Source organism: Callorhinus ursinus, unplaced genomic scaffold, assembly GCF_003265705.2.
Source record: "Callorhinus ursinus isolate GAN/ISIS: 27379988/994484 unplaced genomic scaffold, GSC_fseal_2.0 scaffold8, whole genome shotgun sequence".
Taxonomy (NCBI): Eukaryota; Metazoa; Chordata; class Mammalia; order Carnivora; family Otariidae; genus Callorhinus; species Callorhinus ursinus.
Window position 1 is genome coordinate 32139145 of NW_027397070.1, and position 9337 is coordinate 32148481.

General features: G+C 44.8%; 1 long non-coding RNA gene across 1 annotated transcript; it reads right to left on the reverse strand.

Moving 5' to 3' along the window:
* Nucleotides 1-711: 711 nt before the first annotated feature.
* LOC141373247 (uncharacterized) lies at nucleotides 712-4884 on the reverse strand. The gene is made up of 3 exons (XR_012378996.1): nucleotides 4854-4884; nucleotides 4044-4353; nucleotides 712-809 (listed from the first exon to the last, which is right to left on the reverse strand). It is a non-coding gene; the product is annotated as an uncharacterized lncRNA (long non-coding RNA).
* Between the last annotated feature and the right edge of the window lie 4453 nt (nucleotides 4885-9337).

Genomic DNA, 9337 nt, shown 5'->3' on the forward strand with positions numbered 1-9337 from the left:
AATGCTCAGTTATGAGGAACAGTGAACACGAAGAAAATCAATAGACCTTGGGTAGTCCAGCCAGCAACCCTAAACAGGAAGTTAAAAAGGGATCAAAGACACTCGCAGGACAAGTGACTTTTTTTAGGGTAGCCTTGAGCCCTAGAGAGAACTGGGAGATTTATCTTTTCTAAATGTCATGAGCAGTTCTCCTAGTTGGTAGGCAGAGAAGTGACAGCAGAAGAAATCAAGGGGCCATTGGGGTGGGGACTGAGGGCAGTGGGGGATTTAGGCGGCCCACCAAGGAGGTGGCCGAGGGCCCCCACGGCTCCTGAGGTGAGCTCAGTGTCTCCGGGGCACTCCCAGTCCCCCACCTCGAACAAGTGCATAAGTGATCTCGGGTCCCCAGGGAAAACACTGCTGTCCGTTCTGCACCACTCCGGGCAGGTGTGAAGAGTGGGGCTTCCCTGGCAGCTGTCAGGGGGCAGGGGTGGCAGCACAGGGCTGGCAGAGGGCCCTGATGCAGCCTCTGGCAGCATGACGAGGCCCTGGGCAGGTGAGTCAGCTGTCTCTCCCTCCCATTCAGAGGCACAGAGCTGTGACTTTTCAGACTGCTGTCACTTGGCCTGGGCCCTGGGACCCATAGTTAGTGAGCTGTGGGCACCGGTCTGGCTTCGTCGTACCAACAAAAACTTGCATTGAGACCAAAAACCATCTCTTGGAAAACAAATTGCTTTTAATAATTTATTGGCCTAGTGGTGGGGTGTAGAGTCCCTGTAGAACACCAAGGCCATCCAGAGGAGAGAGAGAGAGAAGTCTGGCAAGCTGCACTGCAGAGAACAGAGAGGAGCTACAGAGTAAACACGTCCCAAGGAGAGAGAATTGAGTTCTCAAATTAACTGGTTGTTCTGTGAAACTGCAGGGCAACCTAATACCCCTTGGGTCTTTTCCTTTCTCCGCTGATTCTTGTCCCCATTCTAGTTTAGCTTCTTCACGTTAGACGGAGCCGTGGCTTTATTAAACATTAAAACTAGGTTGGATGTGTCCCTTACCTGCTTCAAATCTTTCTATACCCTTGGATCCAAGTGCAAAGTTCTCATGACACATGTAAATCCAGGCCTGATTGTCAGCCTTGTCTCCAACATGCCCCTCACGCCCAGGACTTTCTATCCAACCACACTGGTCTTCTGTCACAGATTGTCCTGCCCCAGGATCTTTGCCCATGCTGCCCTCTCCAGCTGGCAGGCTTCCTCATATTGGCCAGGTTCATTCCTTTTCATTCTCCAAGTCTCAGCCCTCCTTTCTTCACCAGACTCATCAAGCCCTTCTGCTGTTCATCCCCGTGGTTCCCTGTAGGCTCCCTTCACAGCCCTGACCAGTGTTGTGCATAATTATCAGTGTCAGTCTCTGTTTAATATCTATCTTCCTCCAGGGACTTGCGAGTTCCATGAGGGCAGAGACCAGAACTACCTAAGGCCTAGCACAGGATAAGTAATTAATAAATATTTTTGAGGAAATAACTAATTAAAGGAATGAATGGATTGGTCAATCCATCCAAAGTGATAGCAGGACTTGCTTAAGGTTGTACAGCTAGAATTCAAACTCAAGCCTGTCTCAGTCAAAGCTCATGTTCTAAACAACCAAATTTTTACTTACAGTTAAAAAGTCTTTAGAAGGCCAAAATGAACTATCGGGACTTCATCACAATAAAAGCTTTTGGGGCACCTGGGGGGCTCAGTCAGTTATTAAGTGTCTGCCTTCAGCTCAGGTCATGATCCCAGGGTACTGGGATCAAGCCCCACATGGGGCTGCCTGCTCAGCAGGGAGTCTGCTTCTCCCTCTGCCCCGCCCCCTGCTTGTGCCCGCGCTCTCTCTCTCTCTCTCTCTCTCTCGCCCTCTCAAATAAATAAATAATTTTTTTTTTAAAAAAGCTTTTGCCCAGCAAAGGAAACAGTCAACAAAACCAAAAGACAACCGACAGAATGGGAGAAGATATTTGCCAATGACATATCAGATAAAGGGCTAGTATCTAAAATCTATAAAGAACTTAAACTCAACACCCTAAGAACAAATAACCCAATCAACAAATGGGCAAAAGACTGAACAGACATTTCTCCAAAGAAGACTTACAAATGACCAACAGACATAAGAAAAAAATGCTCAATATCACTCATTTTCAGGGAAATACAAATCAAAACCACAATGAGATACGATCTCACACCAGTCAGAATGGCTAAACTTAGCAAGTCAGGAAATGACAGATGTTGGTGGGGATGCGGAGAAGGGGGATCCCTCCTACACTGTTGGTGGGAATGCAAGCTGGTGCAGCCACTCTGGAAAACAGTATGGAGGTTCCTCAGAAAGTTGAAAATAGAGCTATCCTATGACCCAGCAATTGCACTACTAGGGATTTACCCCAAAGATACAAATGTAGTTAACCGAAGGGTATGTGCTCCCCAATGTTTATAGCAGCAATGTCCACAATAGCCAAACTATGGAAAGAGCCTAGATGTCCATCGACAGATGAATGGATAAAGAAGATGTGGTGTGTGTATATATATGTGTTATATATATATACATATATATATGTATATATATTACACACACACACACACACACACACACACACACACATATATATAATGGAATACTACTCAGCCATAAAAAATGAAATATTGCCATTTGCAATGACATGGATGGAACTAGAGGGTATTATGCTGAGTGAAATAAGTCAATCAGAGGAAGACAATTATCATATGATCTCACTCATATGTGGATTTTAAGAAACAAAACAGAGGATCATAGGGGAAGAGAGGAGAAAATAAAAGAAGACGAAATCAGAGATGGAGATAAACCATAAGAGAGTCTTAATCATAGGAAACAAAGTGGGGGTTGCTGGAGGGGAGGGGGTAGGAGGGTGGGGTAACTGGGTGATGGGCATTAAGGAGGGCACATGATATAATGAGCACTGGGTATTATGTAAGACTGATGAATCACTGCACTCTACCTCTGAAACCAATAATGCATTATGTTAATTGAATTTAAATTTAAAAACTTCCCCAAAACTAAAAAGTCTGAATTTATGTCCTCACATTTCAAGATTCTTCAAAGAGAAAAAAAAATTATATGTATATGGTTAGTAGAAAGTGTCTGGTGGCCAAGAGTCCAGGGTTACAAGAGGTTAGAGGTCTGGGTGGCCTCTTGAAATGACAGAGAAGGGACAAGAAGCCAATAGGCATCACTTGTGGAGGATGTGGCCTGACCCTGACTGACTGCTCTGGAGGCAAGAATCTAAGCCCGGGTCAGTCCAGCAAGAGGCCATGGGTGGCTTTGGTCAAGACCAGAGTGTTCTGGCCCCAGACGCTCAGCCTAGTTCCTGTCTAAATTAGGAAAAGGACTCCCTTCTTCAAGACATCCCTGCTATCTGCTGAAAACTAATCCTACACGACACCAAGGTGCCTCTCATGTGTAGGGCGTCCTCGGAGTCTTGCAAATCAAGGTGCTCACCAGTGTACTAGAGACTTGTTTAGTCTGTTATTAATTAAAACCACGAGGAAACTCGAGACTTGCCTCGCAGTACTTCTTTGTGATAAGAAGACAACGTGCTAGTGGGTGTCCCAGAAGAAACTTGATGAAGAGCTCCTCTTACCTCTTTTGGATGCGCCCCCCACCCCCACCACCACTCCCCCCACCCCACCCCGCTGCTGTGCCCCTGGCAGCTCACAGCACAAAACCTCAGGTCTGTTTGTTCTTCCATTCCTTAAATGTCTGTGGGGCACCACTCCCGCGTCAGGCTGCACACTGGAGGCCGAGGAGACAGAAATGCGCAGGGCGGGCTTTTGTGCCACCAGGTAGGAAACACGGGGAAAGACAGACCTGCTGCTTGGCAGAGCTGTGCGGGCTGCTGCAAGCTGGCTGGCTGGTCCAGGTGGCAAGGATCCCAAAAGGAGAGCCAGAAGCAGTTGCCCAAAGGCCATCCCTTCATCTGGACCTTCTCACTTGGGCCAGTTCTGTTCCACAGAAGCTCTGACCTCTTCCCAGGCTAAAAATCAGGATAAACTAACCTTGTTTGCTTCTGGCCACATGGATCCTTCCAACTCTTCCGTGGGGACGGTGGCTGCTAGACAAGGGAGGCAGCCCAGGCTACACCTGGTCAGGGGCTCAGCTTTTCTCATGCTCTTGGCATGTGGCTTGCAGGTCTCTGAAGCAGACTCCCCCCGGGGCGAGACAGGCCCACACAGAGGGGGCAGGGAAGGAGCCCTGAGCACCATGCAGGGCAGAGGCGTGCCCTCCTCTGAGCTCCTTGCTCTCAGCTCCTCAGCTGCGTGGCCCAGAGGCATCTTCCTCACAGCAGCCCCTGGGGTTGGAGACTCACTGGAGAAAAGGAAGGGACTCGGGCTCAGTAGCAGATCTCTAGAAGGCAAAAAACAAACAAACAAACAAAAAAACAAACAGAAAACACCCGACCAAGCTGTCAACAAATAGATACGAGCCATCTGACCTCTGTGGAAGGAGTTAGCCTGTACGGGGGCTCACAGCGGGCACACAACTGCCTGGTCACTGGGAAGAAGACAGGCAACGCATGGCCTGTCTTTGAGGATAGTCAGCTGCCTGCCCGTCCAACTCCCAGAATTTTCATTCTTGCAGAAATGCTGTTCAAGAGCCATTGTACTTGTGCATTTACTGGGACAGGCAGACTTTGAGGGAGATGGTGTTCTCCCCCCGGAGAGATAAATCACCCCCTTGGTGAATGTGAATCTGATCTCAACAATCTCAGGAGACACAGCCGTGGGGAGAAAACAGAGGAAGCTCACATGGCTGGCGAGTTGAGGGTTCGGGGTAAAAGGGTCACCCACTTGCTGCAATCCACTCACCTCTCACACGCACCAGTGTGTCCAACTTCTCTGCAGAAGTAAGGAGGAAGAGAGCAAAGTGGGCAGAGAGGGGCAAAAGGTATGCCCTGATTATGGCTTGAATCTTTCCCCCAGGAAAAGGGATTCTAGAATTTTTTAAAAATCAAATCTCTTGCAGAGAAACTAGAACCAATACTTCTATCAGTGTGAAACCTACTTTTCTCAGTAACCTCATCAAGCAAACACCAGACCTAACCTACCATGGTTCCTAGGGGAAAGGAGTCTTCTTTATTCTCTGTGGGAGGAAGGAGTTGTGCAGAATTCCTCATGTTGGCGCAGAAACATTGCACTGGGTGCATGCAGAAGGCTACTGGGTGGTGGAAGTAGATGGGGATCAGAATCACAGGCAACCACAGAAGCGAAGGGCAAGATGCCTTGGCAAGAGCTTGGCAGGGGGGAGGAAAATTACAGCCCAGGGAACAGGTCAGGGCAACAATCTTGGAGAGGGTTCTTTGTAGCATATGTGTTGGGATTTGAGGGATATCGCTAGGCTTCCAGGTGCCTCCAGGAATCTTTTGAACTTGTCTTCTGTAATGATTAATATTCCCATGGGAAAACAACAAACAAACATTGTTTTAGATTAAGGTGCTATGATCCCAAGTGGCCTCACCTAGTATATTAGTATTCTATTCTGCTGTAACAAATTCCCACAAACCTAATGGCTTAACCCAACAGAAATTGAATATCTTACAGTTCTGTAGCTCAGGAGTCTGATAAGGGTCTCACAGGGTTAAAATCAAGATGTCAGTAGAGTTGCTTTCCTGTGCAGAGGCTCTAGGGGAGAATCCCATTTCCTTGCCTTTTTCAGCTTCTAGAAGCTGCCCACACAACTTGGCTAGTCCTCCCTTTTGTCTGTCTTCAAAGCCAGCAACAGTGAGCTGAGTCCTCACATTGCATTATTCTGATCTCTTTGACTTTCAAGAACCCTCCTGATTACATGGACCCACATGGATAAGCCAGGAAAATGTTGGCTGGCTTCATGGCTAACATGAAGATTTGTTACCCAGCACAGATCATCATAAATTAAATTATAAAATAAATGAGCTATCACCCAGAAGAATGCGTAAACGTGAGCTCCTGAGAATCAGGCCACGTACATTTTGCTGCAAAGGAGGGTCTGAAAAAGGTCACTTTGCTGAGTACATAAAAGGCTGCAGGTCCTAATGGGGACACCATGCTTAGTGTGAGGTTGTAAGAAGACAAAGAGTCGGTCTATCGACCAACTTGCCCTGTTATTTCATTTTTCAAGGATACACAAAGATTCTTAACACAGAGATATTTTAACCACCCATTCCAAAGACTCCTAGTATTTGGTCAGCCAGATGTCCTTCCCCGGGCACTGTATGCTTTTGTTGCCCAATCTCTGGGCAGATGAAGAAAAAGGATACACTTGGGACAAGGGCAGCTCTTGGCAGCATTTCCCAGCAGCAAGGAACTAGCCGTGAGGAAGGCTTCCCAGTGTACAGCCCACAGTCTCCCTGCCTCGGAGCCCCTGACCCATTTTGTCTGGGAGTGGCATCCAGGAAGCTGCATTCTAAGAGTTTTTTGGTGATTCTGAGACAGATTAAAGCCGGGGGGCCACTATTTTAAAGTTCCCCAGTCTGTGTGTATCCTCTCATACCTCTTAGCTGCTCCCCATAAGCTCTTTGCCTAATCAATGTTCTATCGCTACTGTGATTCTCAGATATACAGTATTTTTCATCAGCGTCTGTTCTCCCGCCTGGATAGGGAAGAAGAGAGAGCACAATATTTCAGTTGCAGGCCTATGGTCTGTAACTGAGAATTCTCTAATATATCTTCAAATATTAACCAATAAGATAAAAACTGATTGATGCATAATTCACTAGTGGAGCTAGTAGACCAAAAGTGCATTTCATAATTTAACAAATTGACATAAACTATTAAAAAGTTGTAAAAGAGACAGTGTTGATTTATGCAGATTCATCCCGGCTAGGAATAAATACGGTACCAAAGGAAAACAATATGGTGTCACTTCTACCAAACTATTCATAACAAACAACTTACCCGGGGAGTGTAAAATGCACTTTTTAGAAATTAAAAAAATTAAAAACAGTTTTAAAGGAGAAAAAAAGGCAGAAGTCAAAACAAATTTGAGATCAGATTGGTGTTTCTCATTAACAATTAAAATATCATATGACCTCACTGATATGAGGAATTCTTAATCTCAGGAACAAACTGAGGGTTGCTGGAGTGGTCGGGGGTGGGAGGGATGGGGTGGCTGGGTGATAGACATTGGGGAGGGTATGTGCTATGGTGAGCGCTGTGAATTGTGCAAGACTGTTGAATCTCGGATCTGTACTTCTGAAACAAATAATGCAACATATGTTAAGAAAAAAAAAAAAGAAGAAGATAGCAGGAGGGGAAGAAGGAAGGGGAGTAAGTCAGAGGGGGAGACGAACCAGGAGAGATGATGGACTCTGAAAAACAAACTGAGGTTTCTAGAGGGGAGGAGGGTAGGGGGATGGGTTAGCCTGGTGATGGGTGTTAAAGAGGGCACGTTCTGCGTGGAGCACTGGGTGTTATGCACAAACAATGAATCATGGAACACTACACCAAAACAAATGATGTAATATATGGTGATTAACATAACAATAAAAAATTTAAAAAAAACAACTAAAATAAAAAAATCAAATGTTAACAACAGTCTGAAATATTACCCAGAATAAAAAAGAACAAAATTTCAGTTTTATTAAGGTAAGAATATATTCATATGTAACAATTCTTCACTTTTTTCACTTTTGACTTCAAAATGTTCTTTATCTTTGAATCTTTAATCAACCCATGAGGTGAATTTTTCTGAGAGAAGACAAATAGGTTGTCTTAGCAAATACAGTACAGTAAGTAGGCATAAGTATTACTAAATAAATCCATCATGTAAAAATAAAAATAACACAGGGCGCCTGGGTGGCTCAGCAGTTAAGCATCTGCCTTTGGCTCGGGTTGTGATCTCAGGGTCCTGGGAGCAAGCCCTGCATCGGGCTCCCAGCTCAGTGAGGAACCTGCTTCTCCCTCTCCCTCTGCCCCTGCCCCCATTTGTGCTTGCTCTCTCTCATGCTCACTCTCTCTCTCAAATAAATAAATAAATAAATAAATAAAAATTTAAAAAAATAACACTAATGATAAAGCTAAAATCCTCTTTGACCATGTCCAAAATGAATCCAGTCCCCTCGTCCTGTCTCCAGAGGTAAGCACTGATATCAGTTTGCAATATATTCTTCTAGATCTTGCTCTTTGCCTCTACTTGCATGTATATGTACCTGTGAAAAGCATTCAGAATTGTTTGGAGCATTGTTTATATATATGGTGTCATACTGTATACAATCTTCTACAATTTGACTTTTTTTTCACCCACTATGCCTTAGAGGCTGTGTGCCAAGTAATGTTTCAAATACTGACACGTATTATCTAATTTAATCTTCAGCATCCTTTTGAAGTGGGTATTCTTATTGTTATTTCAGAGAGGGGAACTGAAGCACAGAGAAGGGGAAAAAATCCTTCCACAATCACACAGCTTGTGGTCCAGGTGGAGTTAAAAATTATAGCCCCAGGGCACCTGAGTGGGCTCAGTGGGTTAAGCGTCTGCTCGTCATGATCTTGGGGTCCTGGGATCGAGCCCCATTAGGGCTCCCTGCTCAGCAGGGAGTCTTCTTCTCCCTCTCCCTCTGCCCCTCTGCCCCCACCCCACTTACGCTCTCTCTCTCTCTCAAATAAACAAAATCTTTTAAAAGTATTCATAGCCCCAAATATTTTAGATTACCCTTGACCAAAATTAAGTTGAGACAAGAAGTCATCAGCTTCTATACCAGGAGACTTCAGATGAAAGTGCTTTCTGAATAAAATGCAGTGAATTAAGACTTAGCCTTTGTTTTGATAGGTAAGAGAGAAGGTAAGTAAATATTTAAATACCAGTTATCAGAAAGGTCAAATAAATCTGTAATTACTTTGCATCTTGACAGCATGCATTTTAAATTATTGGTGTTTTTGTTATGAAAGGCAAAGAATTTTAATGAAGCCAAGGATTTTGACTTATAACCTTGAGATCATGAATGCTTGTTTAAAAAACAAAATACACATTTGTCAGAGTATTTGTTGTACAAGCGGTCACCCCTGGCCTCCTGATGACTTGCCCCCTGACTCTGATTCACTGATCTGGTTCCAATGAACTCAACGAGTGCGGATCCACTTTAAATCAGGAGCATAGCCAAAGGCATTCTTCCCTTTAAAAAGTGATGTTACCAGTAAATAAAATGATTCAAACATCTTAAATTGAAATCATAATGCAGATTCTCCATTTTCTCCACAGTTGAAGCCCTGTTTTCAAACAGCTTCTGATGCCAGAGCTAATACTCTTAGCCACTCCCTGATGTCACAACCATATCTACCTCCCTCTTCTTCCTGCTGTATAATATTCTCTAGGATGAATA